The following is a 16976-nucleotide window of genomic DNA, read 5'->3' on the forward strand; positions in this document are numbered from 1 at the left end:
TTTATGTGTGCTGCCTTACCCTACTGCCCATTCACCTCTGCCATCTCTGTGAAAGGAATATTCGAGCCCAGACGAATCTAATCTGCCATTCGGTACATTTTGCAACACTATAGTCAAAGTTTACTTAGTAACAAGCGATGAACAAGTACACATCCTTCAGCACCATATTGAAAACACATTGTCATGTTGCTACTCGTGGGAGCTGATCTGTAACAATCGGTCGTTACATCTCCTACAGCAGTGACTTCAGTTCAGTCACCCGGAGTTTCACGACCTTCAGCAATATGCCTTTCCCAGTTGTTTTTGTTCATTAATGACGAAGTAAAATATTTTAAGAGATTTTCAAAACCTGAACCCTGTCTTAGAATAAACCCATCTTCTCCAATGAAAATCACGTCACCTTCATAACCCAGGAACACATCTTTGACTCTCAGTAAGTACAAGAAACTACAATTCTCAGCGTCCCGTGCGTTCCCGCGCATGTCCACTCGCCCTAAGTTTTCCGTCTGCGTGAGGCCCTGGGGTTCTGGGTGTTTTTTTTGCGCGATCTAAAATGAATGCGTGAGGCGGCGTCAGAAACTGCAGGTAAAAAGATTGCAATTCTCTCTCTTCCATTTCACGCTTTCTCATCGCTGTACTGTCTTTAATGAACGAATGCCGCCCCGTTTACCAAAGGAAAAACTGCATTCTCATCTTAGGTTAATTTAAAGAAACATTCTTTGCTGTCGGGCTTCAAAATGTCTGGCCCTTTGTGACTGCTTCCTTCATGTCAGTTTTTTTTCTCTCTCTATGCTCCTTCCTCCCCAGCCAAACGGGCAGAGGATGGAAAAATCCGAAGAATGTAGATGGAACAAAACCCAAGTCTTGGAGATGCTTGGGGCGGCACTGCTGTTGTTACTGTTTCAGTTTCTGGTGTCTGTGTTGTGAGGGGGAGAGGGATACATTGTGTCGAGCTGGGAACTCCGTCCTTTACCTCAGTGCCCGGACTCTGGGCTGCTGGTTGGTGCCAGCGTGTATTTGCGGACGAATCTGGTGCAGTGCCCTCTTCTCTTTCCCATCCCCCCCCCACGTGATTTTAATGCGTCTGGCCCTCTGGTTTAGCTGCTGCTTATTTATATTTGTGTGTCTGTGTGTCCCGCCCCACCAACACTATTGTTTGAGCAATTTCGTCGTATAATGGAAGTCGGCAGCAAACGTCTCTCGCCAGTCTTCCTGACTCATGTTTTTTTTTGTCCGCCTCTGCCTGTCTTCTGTAGCTCGTGTGACGACGGAACGTTGTTTGTCTTTCTGTCTGATCGTAGAATTGTCAGAGGAAGGGGTGGGAGGGGAGGAGGGATATAAGTTGATCCTATTATGATCGTTTGAATTGTTCGCTTGCTATGGGCTGCACAGTTAGAAATTTGGATCTCGTCTGCTTGGCTTTGTAGGAGTGACATCATTTCTTGAGACAAAAGGCATGGTCAGGAACGAATTCTTTGCGCTGCTTTACATAACAGTACGTTTCAGTGCAAACGATGCTTGCATTCAGATTTCATTTTTGTGAATTGGGCCAGTTGCAGCGTTTACCCGGCAACGACAATCGGGTTTGACGGGCGTTTAGGGGGTAGGGAGAAGTGAGCTCTCTGGTGGAATCCTTGGCTCCAGTTCACCATGGTGACGGTGACGCTGAGCAGACGCATTTCTAAGGGGTTCTTAGCACCAGTTTCTGACGTTGCAGACCGGCGCCGCTCCTGACCACTTTCTCCACTGCCCCCACCCCCATTCGGCATTGGTTTATGGGGCAGGCTTAATGGGCCAGAGATTCAGATAACGAGTATCGTGCGTTTCCAGTCGTTGTCTTTGTTATATATGTTATGCAGTAATAAATAATAATCCATTACAGGTAAACATACAGAGTCCTTGGTATCCCTTTGGAGATTTCTAAACATTATATCTGTAGCGAAATCTCATATGGGAAACAGAGTAGCCAATTTGTACCAGAATCCTGTAAACAACAATGTGGTGGTTATCAAATAATTATTTTTTTATTTTAGAGATTATAGCGCAGAACAGCAACCCACCTTTTTAAACAACAACAGGAATTCTGCAGATGCTGGAAATTCAAGCAACACTCATCAAAGTTGCTGGTGTCCTGATGAAGGGTCTCGGCCTGAAACGTCTACTGTACCTCTTCCTAGAGATGCTGTCTGGCCTGCTGCGTTCACCAGCAACTTTGATGTGTGTTACCCACCTTTTTAACCCTAGCTTAGCCTGTGGAATCCAATACCTTAAACTACAAGGGATACAGACTCAGTTGACGTTTAAATGCCAGCTCAAAATGTATTTATTTAACCTTACTTTTAACTTTTTTTTGTCTTTTATTTTTACGCTTATTTTTTATTTTATTTCCAGGTTTGCACTTTATCCCATTGTAAAGCATTTTGAACTACAACACCTGTATGAAAAGTGCTCTGTTGATAAGTTATTATAGCCTAATCACAAGACAGTTTACAGTGACCAATTAACCTACTAGCCGGTGCGTTAGTCTTTGGATCGTGGGAGGAAACCAGAGCACCCGGAGGAAACCCACGCACTCACAGGATGAACATACAAACTCCTTACAGACAGCAAACTCTTGATGCCTCAAGTTGTAATGGCATCATGCTAACCACGTCGTTACTATGGTGTTTAATATTTAGCAGTATTAAGTGAGGGGTGAATAGTGGGTAGGATATCAGAGAGAAATTTGCCACTTTTTAAATAAAATGGTCACATAGGACCTCTGGTCTTCCTGAGTCTTGGTTTGGAGAACAGCACCCTGGGGCAGTGGCACACCCTTGGTTTTCTATTGAAAGTGGGGAGTAAATTAGATTGCCTAGTGTAGAGTTGGTATGCCTCTGGGTTGATTCTGTGTAATGACATTTCTGAGATTACTGCAAAGTGTTGGGCCTAAGATTTTTCAGTTGCATTTTCAGAGCAGTACTAATTATGTAAGAGTGTGATATTGCACTAGAAGTTGACCCATCAGAATGGTGATTCTCTGCTGTGTTTTGTCAGATAACATCTTGTCCTTACCTACCACCCCATCAGCCTCCACATCCAACACATCATCTTCCACAGCTTCCGCCATCTCCAAAGGGATTCTACCACTAAGCGCATCTTTATCTCACCCTGCCATCCGCTCTCCCCAGGGATTGCTCCCTCTACGATTCCCTTTACCATTCGTCCCTTCCAATTGATCTCCCTCTGGGCACTTATCCCTACACCTGCCCATACAATTCCTCCCTCACCTCCATTCAGGGCCCCAAACAGTCCATCCAGGTGAGGCAACACTTCACCTGCACATCTGCTGGGGTTGGTCCATAGTGTCCGGTGCCTCATTTTCATTGGTGAGACCTGTCATAGATCGGGGGACCGCTTTGTTGAGCACCTCTGCACCATCCATCAGAAGCAGGACTTCCTGACAGCCAAACACTTTAATTCCAATTCCTGTTCCCGTTCTGATGTGTCAATCCATGGTCTCTTCTTGTGCCAAGGCGGAGGAGCAATGCCTTGTATTCCACCGGGTAGCCTGCAACCTGATGGCATGGATATTGATTCCTCCTTCTGGTGAACAAACCTCCCCCCCCCCCTCTATTCCCCACTCTGACCTTTACGCTTCTCACCTGCCTTTTACTCCCCACTGGGTCCCCTCCTCCTTCCCTTTCTCCTATTGTCCACTCTCCTCTCCTATCTTGTTATTTCTTCTCCAGACCTTGACCTTGACCTTTCCCATCCATCTGGCTTCTCCTATCACCTTCCAGCTAGCTTCGTTGCCCTCCTCCACCTTTTTATTCTGGCATCTCCCCCCTTCCTTGTCAGTCCTGAGAAGGATCTTGGCCCGAAAAATAGACTGTTTATGCTTTTCAATAGATGCTGCCTGACCTGCTGAGCTTCTCCAGCGTTTTGTGTGTGTTGTTGATAATCTGACGTCCATTTCGAGCTCAAAACAGTATTTTTATTGAACAGTTGAAACAATGGAGCAAAGGGATACTATTGAATCATTAGACAATTCAAAAAGAGGAACCAAGAGTTGAGGGAATTAAATATAGCATAACTGTTATTCAACAGGCCAGGTCATCATTATTTAAAAAGGATCTACAAGGAAGTGTACTTTTGAGTTCACAGCAGAAGCTCCTATGGTTACAGAGGTGTAATTAGGTGTTGCAGCCCTGTTACTGTGCAGTACCTCTAAGTGAAAAAAAAATAAAAAGAGCACTTTCAGTTGCTGAGGTTATATACATTCAGGTTCATTATTTTTCTTTTCCACTAAAGCTTCATTTCCATTTGCCTTTTGTTAAGTGAACTGTAAACTACTGCAGCCAATTTTTCTGGGGATGGGTAAATTGGAGATATTTCCAATTTCCAGTCTTTTTCATTGAAGTTTCATGCAGCTACTTCAATCCACATAACTCAAATATCCTTATCCGGCTGCTTATCTTACTCCTGTAGCTCTCCAGGACATCTGCACTGCTTCACTTCTGGCTCTTTCATCTTTCTACCACTTGGAGCTGTGCCTCAGCTGCCAAACTTTGAATAAGGAATTCATTTCCTAATCCCTTTCACCTTCCTTCTCTAAGATAATCCGTGTAAGGCACCTCTTTGAGCATCTCTTCCAGCATCTCCAGAATTCCTCGTGTTTACGTGAACAAGGTTTCACTCACTTGTTTTGCTGTCCCATATGTGGTGATTTTCAACTGATAATCAGTCTTATAGCGAGCTCTGGTTTAACGTGTTACGTTAAGGCACCATTTAAATGTCCGTTGTTGTTGTTAGATCCCTTTGTACAAGTAGACCTTGATTCATTATCATTACTGCATTGGAGTTCAAAAAATACATTTTGCAAGAGCAAGGGGTGGCATGGTACCGTAGTGATTAACATAATGTAACTGCAGTGCCTGTGACCTGGTTTCCGTTCCACTGCTGTTTGTAAGGAGTTTGTACATTCTTTCAGTGATCGCGTGGGTTTCCTTTGGGTGCTCCGGTTTCCCCTCACATTCCAAAAGATGTACAGGTTAGTAGGTTAAATTGACCACATGAGAGTAATTGGGCAGCGAAGGCTCATTGGGCCACATGAGCCTGTCACTGTGCTGTATCTCTAAATTAAAAGAACACCTTCATTTTTCAAGGTTGTACATCTTAAATTCAAGTTCATTACTTTCCTTTTCCAATCCTTTGCCAAGTGGGCTCGGTTCTTCTTTTCTGACTGTCATTTCATGGGCTGGTGGTGGGATTTAGCCCCATTCCCCTGGCAGTTCTGAGGTTGTTCCCAAAGCATTCATACTTCAGTGAATGGGAGATGGCCAACAGCAGGCATTAGACTGTTCTCTGGTGATACGTGCATGTATTCCCAACAGCAAGCAGGAGTTGCACCACTCCATTCCCCATCCCCATGCATACATGCTGAGATTGCTATTTGGACCAACTTGCTGCCTTGCTTGATGTTGCTTGGATGGTCAAATAAAGGACAACAGTGCGCATTTATATAGAGTGCCTTCAGTGCAATAAACAATTCAAGATGGTTCATGGGAGAATCATCAGACCTAAGTGATTTTCACAAGATGTTAGCGGAAACGAGCAAGGAGTTGGGACTGCTGCATTATAGCTTCAAGGACGCCAGTTCAATCCTAACCTTGGCTATGGTTGATGTGGACTTTGTGCATTCCCTCTACAACTGCGTGAATTTTCTGTGGGTATGCAATTTTCCTGCTACATCTCGAAGATATGTTGGTGGGTAATGTGGCCTTAGAGTACTTAAGCGTCAAAAAAATCTCAAGGTAAGCATGCGACAGAGCATGCAGCAGAACAGGAAGGGAGGGAATGGGACTGATACAATTGGTTGCTGGGAGCTGGCAAGGACTTGATGAGCTAATGGGCATCACCTGTAGGTTTTAAGGACCAACTTGGAGGCAGAAAAAGAGGTTTAGAGAAGGAATTTCAGTGTTTTTGTTCCTGGCATCTGAAGTGCTGATTGTCATTGGTGGAATGATGAACACTAAGGAAAACACCAAGGCATATCTCTAGATTGGATGTCTTGGTAGTTTTTTGGATGCAAGGATGTTACAGAACTTTTGGTGTTAGTGCCATGAAGTGACTTCCAAGGCAGATAAGGTTTTAAAATTAGATTTTGCTGGACCAAGAACTGACAGGTGAGCAAATGGGTCAGTAGATCTTAGAGTGAAATGGGGCAGCAGCATTAGTTAGTTTTCTAGTATTAAATAGTTCACTACTACTAGACAGTGCTTTTTCCAGTTAAGCTGTTAGGAAAGGTTAAGAGGCTACCTTTTTGAAACTCTGAAACAACAAGCACGTACAGAGCCTAAGGCAGTTTTAATTTGTCTGGTATTTAAATATTTGTGGTTTCCATCTGTAGTTCCAAGATGATTGCGGTGATCTTTCATAATCTGCTTTGAATTTACTCTCTGTAATCAGAAAGGGCATAGATATTTTTACATTTACTATTTATTCTGTGTAAAATCAAGGATCAGTATTGAACTTAATCATCTCCAGCTTCCCAGCCAAAATCTGATAGTGGCGTTCCATACATAAATCTGAAATGCTTGTACTGGTTAGCATATTGAAAGGTGTAGATTGAAATTATCACCTAAATAATTATTACAGTGTATGCTGCATATAGTAAAACTATAACTAAATTTGCAGGGGGAGCAGAATATTTTGGTGTCAGTCTGAACAGCTCAATGTCCTTGGAGGCATAGGAGACTGCAGATGCTGGAAGCCGAAGCAACAATCAAACTGCTGGAAGAACTCAGCTGGTCAGGCAGCATGTGTGGGAGGAAAGGAATTGTTGGTGTTTTGACTTGAACCTGACACCAGGACTAACTCTAACTGAGGGTTCAGTGTCCTTATTGTGCACCTCGCTGCAATTGTACATCTCACCTAGAATGGATAATATCTATGATTTTGATAGGAGATCAAGTTCAACATATCAAAGTTTGCTGATGATGCAAAGTTGGCTAGCACTGTGGAGTATGAGGGGGATACGGAGAGGCTTTAAACAGTTTGAGTGAATGGGCATATGGAATATAATGTGGAAAAATGTGAGCTCACTGACTATGGGAGGAAAAATTTAAGATAAAAGTTGTTAAAAAGATTTGCTTTAGTTGTCACATGTACGTCAGAATAGAAAGTGAAATGAATTGTTTCAAATCAAACTAGTGCGGATTGTGCTGGACAGCCTGTAAGTGTCGCCACACTTCAGGTGCTAACGTAGGATGCCCAGAACTCGCTAACCCATACGTCTTTGGAATATGGAAGGAAACTAGAACACCTAGAGGAAACCCATACAGTTACGGGATGAACGTAAAAACTCCTTACAGACAGTGGTGGGAATTGAACCGTGATCTTACAGCTAGCACTGTAAGGCATTGCACTAACTACTATGCTGCCTGTGTATTAGTGTTTGGAAGGGCCACTACCCTTGTGCCTGAATTACTGATTGTAGATTTTAATTCCAGTTCCCACGATTTTAATTGTTGCCAAAATTTTAATTCCAATTCCCATTCCCGTTCCGATGTGTCATTCCATGGCCTCCTCTTGTTCCACGATCAGGCTACATCTTGTATTCTGTCTGGGTAGCCTCCAACCTGATAGCATGAATATCGATTTCTTCTTCTGTTCCTCACTGTGCCTCGTACCTCTTCTCACCTTCCTGTCACCTTCCTCTGGGTTCCATTCTTCTGTTTCTCCCATGGTCCACTCTCCTCTCCTACCTGATCCCTTCATCTCTGGCCCTCTATCTTTCCAACTGAACTGACTTCACCTATCACCTTCTAGCTATCTTCTACCCTCCCTCCACCTTTCTATCCTGGCATCTTACCTGAAGTACTATTATCATACTATTAAAATAAGTATGTAATTTATTTGAATATAGTTGGGCCATAATACATATTTATATGAATGTGATAGCTCTCTTTAAGTAATGTAAATAGCCTGAAACTCACCTGTTCAGTAGCCAGGTTGCAGGTGTTTAACTGCTGAGGAACAAATGGAAGTTGGCGTCCACCACTGGACTACAGGAATTCGGCACCTGACTGGTGCCCGATGAATGGTTCGAGGCCCTCTTGGGAAGATTGTAGTCTCTCTGGTCATGTGATGACCATTTCATATTGTCAGTTTGATTTCCTCCCCTCCCCTCACCCCCGGAAAAAAGATAAAGCGTGAAGTGTCACTGTACTAGGCAAAGATGAAAGGATGGCCTGACAAACAGGCGGTTTATCAGCTGGCTCACCAGTGCTGATTTGCACACTAACACACGGTGGTGTGGGTCCTACACATCCCTCGGAAATCACTGAGCTGTTTTCTGTGCTCCCTTAAAATGGAGCACATTGGGGTCATCGGAAATTTACTGTACTATTGTACTGTGTAACATGTAAAATGAATTCAAAGTGTTGGACTCGGCCTGAAACGTCGACTGCACCTCTTCCTAGAGATGCTACCTGGCCTGCTGCGTTCACCAGCAACTTTTATGTGTGTTGCTTGAATTTCCAGCATCTGCAGAATTCCTGTTGTTCAAAGTGTTGGAGTATTATTTTGGATCATGTCCAATAGTCTGGATAATTTACCGGCCCAGCGTCACCGAAGTTCGGAGTGTGCCAGATTTAGAGGAGTTTTACCATATCAATCAATCAAAGCCACTGAATGAATTCACCTGGTTACAACTCTCATATTGTGCTCCATTTGATTGGCATGAATGCCCATGTTGTAGTCGTAGTGAATATTTGCTAAACGTAATATGTGGGAAGTTATCCAGGAAATATTTTACACTGGAGTGCATGGAACATATGGCACAAAGCAGCCATTTGGTGTTTATGCTCTTCTGGAGTGTCTCCCTGCCTTTCCTCACCTAAATCTATTGATGTAACCCTCTGTTCACTACGTTCTCATATGCTTGGCTAACTTTATCTGTGCCATTCACTTCAACCACTTCCTGTGGTAGCTTGATCCCTATTTTTCCCAAATTAGAATACAGAAATGGTGACAGATCCTTGGATTGAGAAAGGTACTAGTTATATGGCACTCGCATCATTCGTAGTTCTATCCCATGAAATCCCATACAGCTTTCTTTTGGTTTCTGATGTTTGAACCCAGGTATAATACAATTCAATGTTCAAAGCAAATTTATTATCGAAGTATATGCCACCATATACTACCCTGAGATTCATTTTCTTGCAGGCATTCACAAAACAGAGAAATGCAGTAGAATCAATAAAAAATTACACACCAAGACTTGCAAACAGCCACTGTGCAAAAGAAGGCAATCTGTCCAAGTACAAAAAAAAGCCCAGAAGAAGGCAGTGGCAAACCACTTCTGTAGAAAAATTTGCCAAGAATAATCATGGTCATGGAAAGACCACAATCGTTTACATCATATGACACGGCACATGATGAACATAAAAATATAATAACCATATTTAATTAAATAAATGATACTGAGAACATGAATTGTAGTCTTTGAAAGTGAGCAGATAGGTTGAGAATTTAAATGCAAACAACAGGAATTTTGCAGATGCTGGAAATTCAAGTCTCGGCCTGAAACGTCGACTGCACTTCTTCCTACAGATGCTGCCTGGCCTGCTGCGTTCACCAGCAACTTTGATGTGTGTTGATAGGTTTAGAAATCAGTTCGCAGTTGTTGGTGTAGTTTACCATGCTGGTGCAAGAGACTGATGGTTGAATGGTAATAATTGTTCCTTAACCTGGTGGCGTGGGACCTAAGGTTCCTATACCTCCTTCCCGATGGCAGCAGCGAGGCAAGAGCGTGGCCTGGATGGTGGGGGTCCTTGATAACTGATGCTGCTTTCCTGTAGATGTGCTCAGTGGCAGGGAGGGCTTTCAAAAGATTCAACAATTCAAAGTACATTTATTATCAAAGAATGTATACAGTATGCAACCCTGAGACTATCCCTCCCACAGAGGGCCACAAAACAAGGAAAACGGTGAAGCTTGTTCAAAGAAAAACCCCTCAAAGCACAAAAGAAATGGAAGAAATCGCACAAACGGCATAAAAATGAGCAATGCACACAGAATATAAAACATCAAACTCAAAGTCAATGTAACAGCCTTGGAATGTCCAGCTTCAGCTCAGTTCAGTCCAGTTAAGTGCTGTGCCATTCACAGGTGCAAAGCCAGTCCACCCTGATCAACGATGCACAAAACAGCAACAGAAAGCGGCAGCCATAACTCTCATTACAACATAAACTACAGAGTCCAGTCTGCAAACCATGTCGGTCAAACCTTGCCCAAGATCCAAGACTCTGGCACCATTCTCTAATGGCAGTGAGTGAGAGAGAGACCGACCGGACACAGGCACCTTCTTTCAGGAGTGGCGTGTGAGTGGGGGAAGGAGAGAGACTGGTCACTCGTACACTCCTTTGGCAGCAGCGAGAGAGAGACTGGTCACTCGCAGGCAGGTGGCATTGAACACTCGTTTGCCCTCCACACTCGTCCTCACTGATTTCAGTCTTCCTTGGCACCTTAATCGGCGAGTTTGGGGAGAAACAGAGTCTCATCTCCAGGCCACACACTTCGCTTGATACATCACCGAACCTCCTCAGAGTCTGCTAAGTGCCAGTTTGCACAAATGGCCCGAAGATACCCCATCAAACTGTAAGTCACAGGCTCCAATTGTAGTTGAATCATATTTGAAAGAAGAAGGAAATAAAAGAAGTTATTTCGTGAACTGTCTGAAGGATGTCACCTTCTGGTCGTGTTGTTCACTGACGCCATCTTCCTTTCTAACTCCGCTTCCTCCTAGGTTTTCCTGTGATTGACTGGGCTGTATTTGCCACTTTTTGTAGGCCGCACTTGGCCAAAGAGCTAAAGAAGACAGGAGACAAGCTTTTCACACAGCAGATGGTCATGTTCCAGATTGTGCTGTCTGGAAGCATGGTGGAGAGAAGAAGTTGCACATGAAGAAATCAGATTTTCCAGGGCATTGGGAAAGAGCTGTGGAATAGACTAGTAGATTGTTCTTACAAAGTACTGGTAAATCGAGTAAGATCCTTAAGATAACAATTTAGTGTGGAGTGGGACTTGTGAACAAATGGCCAGTGTTTCAGCAAATAAAAGCAGTAGAAACAAACTACAGCAAATACTCTCAAAAATGCAGTGAGTGGAGAATAGTTATTTATATAGTCATAGTCGTACTTTATTGATCCCAGGGGAAATTGGTTTTCGTTACAGTTGCTCCATAAATAATAACTAGTAATAGAACCATAAATAGTTAAATAGTAATATGTAAATTATGAAATAAGTCCAGGACCAGCCTATTGGCTCAGGATGTCTGACCCTCCAAGGGAGGAGTTGTAAAGTTTGATGGCCACAGGCAGGAATGACTTACTATGACACTCAGTGCTGCATCTCGGTGGGATGAGTCACTGGCTGAATGTACTCCTGTGCCCACCCAGTACATTATGTAGTGGATGGGAGACATTGACCAAGATGACATGCAACTTAGACCGCCTCCTCTTTTCAGACACCACCGTGAGAGAGTCCAGTTCCATCCCCACAACATCACTGGCCTTACGAATGAGTTTGTTGATCCTGTTGGTGTCTGCCACCCGCAGCCTGCTGCCCCAGCACACAACAGCAAACATGATAGCACTGGCCACCACAGGCTCGTAGAACATCCTCAGCATCGTCTGGCAGATGTTAAAGGACCTCAGTCTCCTCAGGAAATAGAGAGGGCTCTAGCCCTTCTTGTAGACAGCCTCAGTGTTCTTTGACCAGTCCAGTTTATTGTCAATTCATATCTCCAGGTATTTGTAATCCTCCACCATGTCCACACTGACCCCCTGGATGGAAACAGGGGTCACCGGTACCTTAGCTCTCCTCAGGTCTACCACCAGCTCCTTAGTCTTTTTCACATTAAGCTGCAGAGAATTCTGCTCACAGTATGTGACAAAGTTTCCTACCGTAGTCCTGTACTCAGCCTCATCTCCCTTGTTGATGCATCCAACTATGGCAGAGTCATCCGAAAGCTTCTGAGGATGTCAAGACTCTGTGCAGTAGTTGAAGTCTGAGGTGTAAATGGTGAAGAGAAAGGGAGACAAGACAGTCCCCTGTGGAGCCCCAGTGCTGCTGATCACTCTGTTGGACACACAGTATTGCAAACACACGTCCTGTGGTCTGCAATCAGGTAATCAAGAATCCATGATACCAGGGAAGCATCCGCCTGCATCGCTGTCAGCCTGTCCCCCAGCAGAGCAGGGCGGATGGTGTTGAACACACTGGAGAAGTCAAAAAACATGACCCTCACAGTGCTCGCTGGCTTGTCCAGGTGGGCGTAGACAATATTCTTGCAGACCGGCCGACCGGGGTTTGGGGGGGCGGTGGTTAAACTCACCTCAACATGTCTTTTTACGGTTAGGATTGCCAACTTTCTCACTCCCAAATAAGGGACAAAAGTAGCAGTCAAATCCCAGGACACTTTACCCCAGGAAAGACTACCATGACCATGAAGCCTTGCGTGGGTTTGACGTACGCATGCGTGTACGTGCCGATTTTTTTTCCATGAATCAGTTTTGCCTTCATCTTCTCGACTGCACTGTACATACGTTATTTCTACTTTATATAGGCTATGTATTTATCATATCATTCCTGCTTTTACTATGTTTTAGTGTTATTTTAGGTTTTATGTGTTATTTGGTATGACTTGTTCGGTTATTTTTTGGGTCTGGGAACGCTCAAAAATTTTCCCATATAAATTAATGGTAATTGCTTCTTCGCTTCATGCCATTTTGGCACGAAAGGTTTCATAGGAACACTCTCTCTTAGCGGAGGAAATACGGGACAAGGGCGGTTCCATATGGGACAAACCAGTTTAGCTCAATATACGGGATGTCCCTGCAAATACGGGACAGTTGGCAACCCTATGTTCAAGTTCAACAGTGCGTGACAGGGAATGAGGAAAGGTGCAGCTGACACATATCGTTTCCTCACGGCCCGGTAGCATATACTTTGCGGCCCAGTACCAGTCCGCGGCCCGGTGGTTGGGAACCGCTGAAATAGATCATCCAAAGTCCCAAATGAGGAATTGTAGGGCTGGTTGGGGCAGGGTGGGGAGGGGGGAATGTGGAGAAGAGGATATTTAGTTAAGTTTAACCAAGGTTATTCCTAATAATTGTTCAACAGCAGAGTATTGCTGGAAATCAGAAAAAAAAACAAAAATTGCTCAGAATAATCTTCAGTATATTTGGGTAGCATCAGTGGGCAATGAATCCGAGCAAACATTTTTTATATTATTTAGATGCAGTGCCTAATAGGCCCTCTGACCATTCAAGCCACACCACCTAGCAATCCCCCTGATTTAATGCTAGACTAACCGCGGGACAATTTCCAATGACCAGTTAAACCGACGAACCAGTATGTCTTTGGATCATGGGAGTAAACTGGAGGAAACCCATGTGGCCACGGGGAGAACATACAAACTCTGGTATGTTTTGGGACAGTGGCCTTCCTTATTCATTATTAGTAAGCCCTGTTTTAGGTAATGGCACCTGGAAGCTGAAGATCAAGGTTCAAAGTACATTTATTATGTATGCTATGTGTAACTTTGAGATCCATCTTCTTGCAGGCAGCCCCGAGTCCACTGCAGCAGTGGCCAACAGGGCCACACTTCTATTTTCGAGAGTCCAGTTTGCTGCGTCCTTCAGGATACCACAAGCACGCCAAGTTGAACAGACGGTTCAAAAGTAAAAAATGTCTTTCTGGGATACTTAAGTGTCACATTGCATGTGAATGTTTTGTTTGGCACTTTGGGTGATATTTGCCTTGATCCCAATCTCACATCTCTGATATCTTGCAAAACATCAAGTTGCAAAATAGTAAGAACACAAAAGCAGACCATTTTGTCCCAATGACCTCCGGTAGTTAAGCTTCCAAGAAGATTTCCTACTGGCCTTCTTTATCTCAGTTATCAGCATATCCTTGGATTGTTTGTTGCATTTATCTAACTTCCTCTTAACTGCATACCTCTGAGTCTGTAATCTCCAGTTAGACCTGACTTGCGCAGTTCCCTCTGCTCTTGCCTTGCTTTCTGGATACTCTTGTGAGTGAAGAACCTCTTGATGTTCTCCTTGGTGGCTTCCCACCAGTGAACAGGGGAATCAAAGAAGGCTTTCAAGGTTCTCCAACCTGTGTACTCCCTCTCTAGTTCCTCGGTGTTCTCTGGGGTCCTTAAGTGACAGGTGGCTCAAGAACTGAAATGAGATTCATTCATTTCTAACCAAATTGACCACTTTCCGCCTGTTGTAGGACTTCAGAACATTACTGATGATTTTTTTTTTGTTGTTTAATCTGTTGCTGATTGGGCTTGGAACTGTGTTGTGTTGGTGGAACCACAGTGTTAGAATGAAACAATGTGTCTCCAGCACTGGCCTTGTGAGACTGAGGGGCTGCTCGTCCATCGTGTGTGAGCATATACAAGGAGTAGGAGAAAAGTGGGCCATGTACCTCCATTAGCTGTTACATATTATGGTTGATCTCAGCCTTGGCCTTAGTGCCATGTTTAGTTACTTTACAGTATGTGGTGCAGAGGTCAATTTGAGCTTAAAATTAAAATCCAAACCCAATTTGAGCCCATCTGTTTTAATACCTGAACTTATATTTAGGACCTTTCTAAGTTGGGTAGCTTGGCTGCGGTGTGTCATGGCCTGGCAAGGATGTTAACCCTTTGGAAAGCTTTCATTAACTCAACCCTGGAACATCTGGACAGCAAAGTTCTTTATTGACTACAGCTTAGCATTCAATACCATCACCCCCTCAAAGCTAATTAATAAGCCCCAAGATCTGGCCTCAATACCTCCTTGTTCAATTGAATCCTCAATTTCCTCACTTGCAGACTCCAGTACATTTGGACTGGCAACAACGTCTCCTCCGCAATCTCCATTAGCACAGGTGCACCTCAAGGCCATGTGCTTAGCCCCCTGTACTTTCTATATACTTATTATTGTGAGGCTTAAGCACAGCTCCAGTGCCATATTCAAGTTTGCTGACAATGATGTTATCGTTGGCCACGTCAAAGGTAGTGATGAGTCAGGATGTAGGAGGGAGTTTGAAATTCTGTCTGACTCAGTGTCAGCAAGACCAAGGAGCTGATTATTGATCAGGAGAAGGAAACCAGAGGTCTATGAGCCAGTCTTTATTGGAGGATCAGAGTGGAGAGGGTCAGCAACTTTAAATTCTTCCATGTTATCATTTTAGTGGACATGTCTTGGACCTAGCACATACGTGCAGTTACGAAGGAAGCAGCGCCTATACTTCCTTAGGAGTTTGTGAAGATTTGACTTGGCATCTAAAACTCTAAAACTTTGACAAACTTCTGTAAATGTGTAGTGGAGAGAGCTGCATCACAGCTTGGTATGGAAACACCCAATGTCTTTGAACAGAGAGTCTTATAAAATGTTGTGGTAAGGCCCAACCCATCACAGTTAAAGCCCTTCCCATCATTGAGCACATCTACACAAAATGCTGTCGCAGGAAAACGGCATTCGTCATCAGGAGCCACCACCACCCAGGACATGTTGTCTTCTCACTACTGCCATCAGGAGGAAGGTGCAGGATTCTCGGAACTCACACACCGCCAAGTTCAGGGACAGTTATTACCCCTCAATCATCAGGCTGTTGAACCAAAGGGGATAACTGCACTCAATTTCACTTACCCCATCATTGAAATATTCCCACAACCAATGACTCACTTTCAAGGACTCTTCATTTTATGTTCTTGATATTTATTTATTTATTTATTTATTTTTGTATTTGCACAATTTGTTGTCTTTTGCATAATAGTTGAATGCCAAAGTTGGTGCTGTCTTTCATAGATTCTGTTATGGTTATTCTGTGGATTCATTAAGTATGCCTGCAAGACAATGAATCTCAGGGTTGTATATGGTGATATATACAGTATGTACTTTAATAGTAAATTGACCTTGAACATTGAACTTTTAATTAATGTTATGAGAGTCAGAAGGAAACAGATAGTTTGAGATCAATGTGCAGCTGAGAGAGGTGGAATTGGTACTGAAGGCTATGGAAGACAAGAATCAAAGAACGGTGTTTAAGTCGGATTGTGGTGCATAGTCGAAGCATGCACACAGACTTAAATTAGAGGATGGTACACAACTGTCTTTTGCATCATTGTGCACAGACTCCCAGCTATTCAACCAGCATACCACAGCTCCAAACCTTATCAGATTCAGATTTATTTATTTATCACATGTACATGGAAACATAAGGTGAAGTGCATCATTTGTGTTCACCAACATAGCCTAGGATTAATCAGATACAGGCTGACTCCTACCAAAAGTATTGCCAGACAGATGGAAATATGTCTAGGATGGCATCTCCTTCACAGATTTACAGTTTGTGGCTTACTGGGCAAGCCTGGTATTGCCCGTTCATAGTCCTTCCTGTGGGGAAAACAGAATGCCATTCTCCTTGTCCCTGTTCCTGTTTGGAGTTATTTAAATGGCTTGATGCAGCGAGTGGGCAGCTAGGCCATAATCTGAGATCATCAAAATTGTCCTGGAATTAGAGGAAGCTCTACAACTTGTCAGTTCATTACTCTGTTCCTAAATGTAGTATGTTTAGTTAAAGATCCCAGGGACAGCCTTAGTTTCATTGCGTGCATATAGTTGGCTTGGCAGCTTGGAGTCAAGCTGTTTGAAGGAAATGTTATGTTATTTGAACAGTGCTGATATTTCTATTACACATTACAAAGGAAGTGAATGTTTTATTTTCTATGTGCTAGATTTTTGGTACAGCTCTGTTGAGTTTCCATCGGGAAAGGGTTTTATTTTTGCCTCTGTTTCCACCTGTCATGGACTCTTGATTTATAGTTCTGTTAAATGTTAGTAGCTTGTGTGGTACTACAGCCAGCGTCCTTCCATGACGACTAGATGAGGACAAACAGCATTTTATCCAAGTCCAATTCTGCTTTC

The 16976-nt window shown here is 43.5% G+C and overlaps 1 protein-coding gene across 1 annotated transcript in view; it reads left to right on the top strand.

Moving 5' to 3' along the window:
* Positions 1–513: 513 nt before the first annotated feature.
* LOC140188364 (spindlin-1-like) overlaps positions 514–16976 on the top strand; it is a 127389-nt gene continuing 110926 nt past the window's right edge. The window contains exon 1 of the mRNA XM_072244563.1: positions 514–585. The gene's annotated coding sequence lies outside the window, so the exon portion shown is untranslated. The remainder of the gene's footprint in view (positions 586–16976) is intronic.

Source organism: Mobula birostris, chromosome 26 (genome assembly GCF_030028105.1).
Source record: "Mobula birostris isolate sMobBir1 chromosome 26, sMobBir1.hap1, whole genome shotgun sequence".
NCBI classification, from domain to species: domain Eukaryota; kingdom Metazoa; phylum Chordata; class Chondrichthyes; order Myliobatiformes; family Myliobatidae; genus Mobula; species Mobula birostris.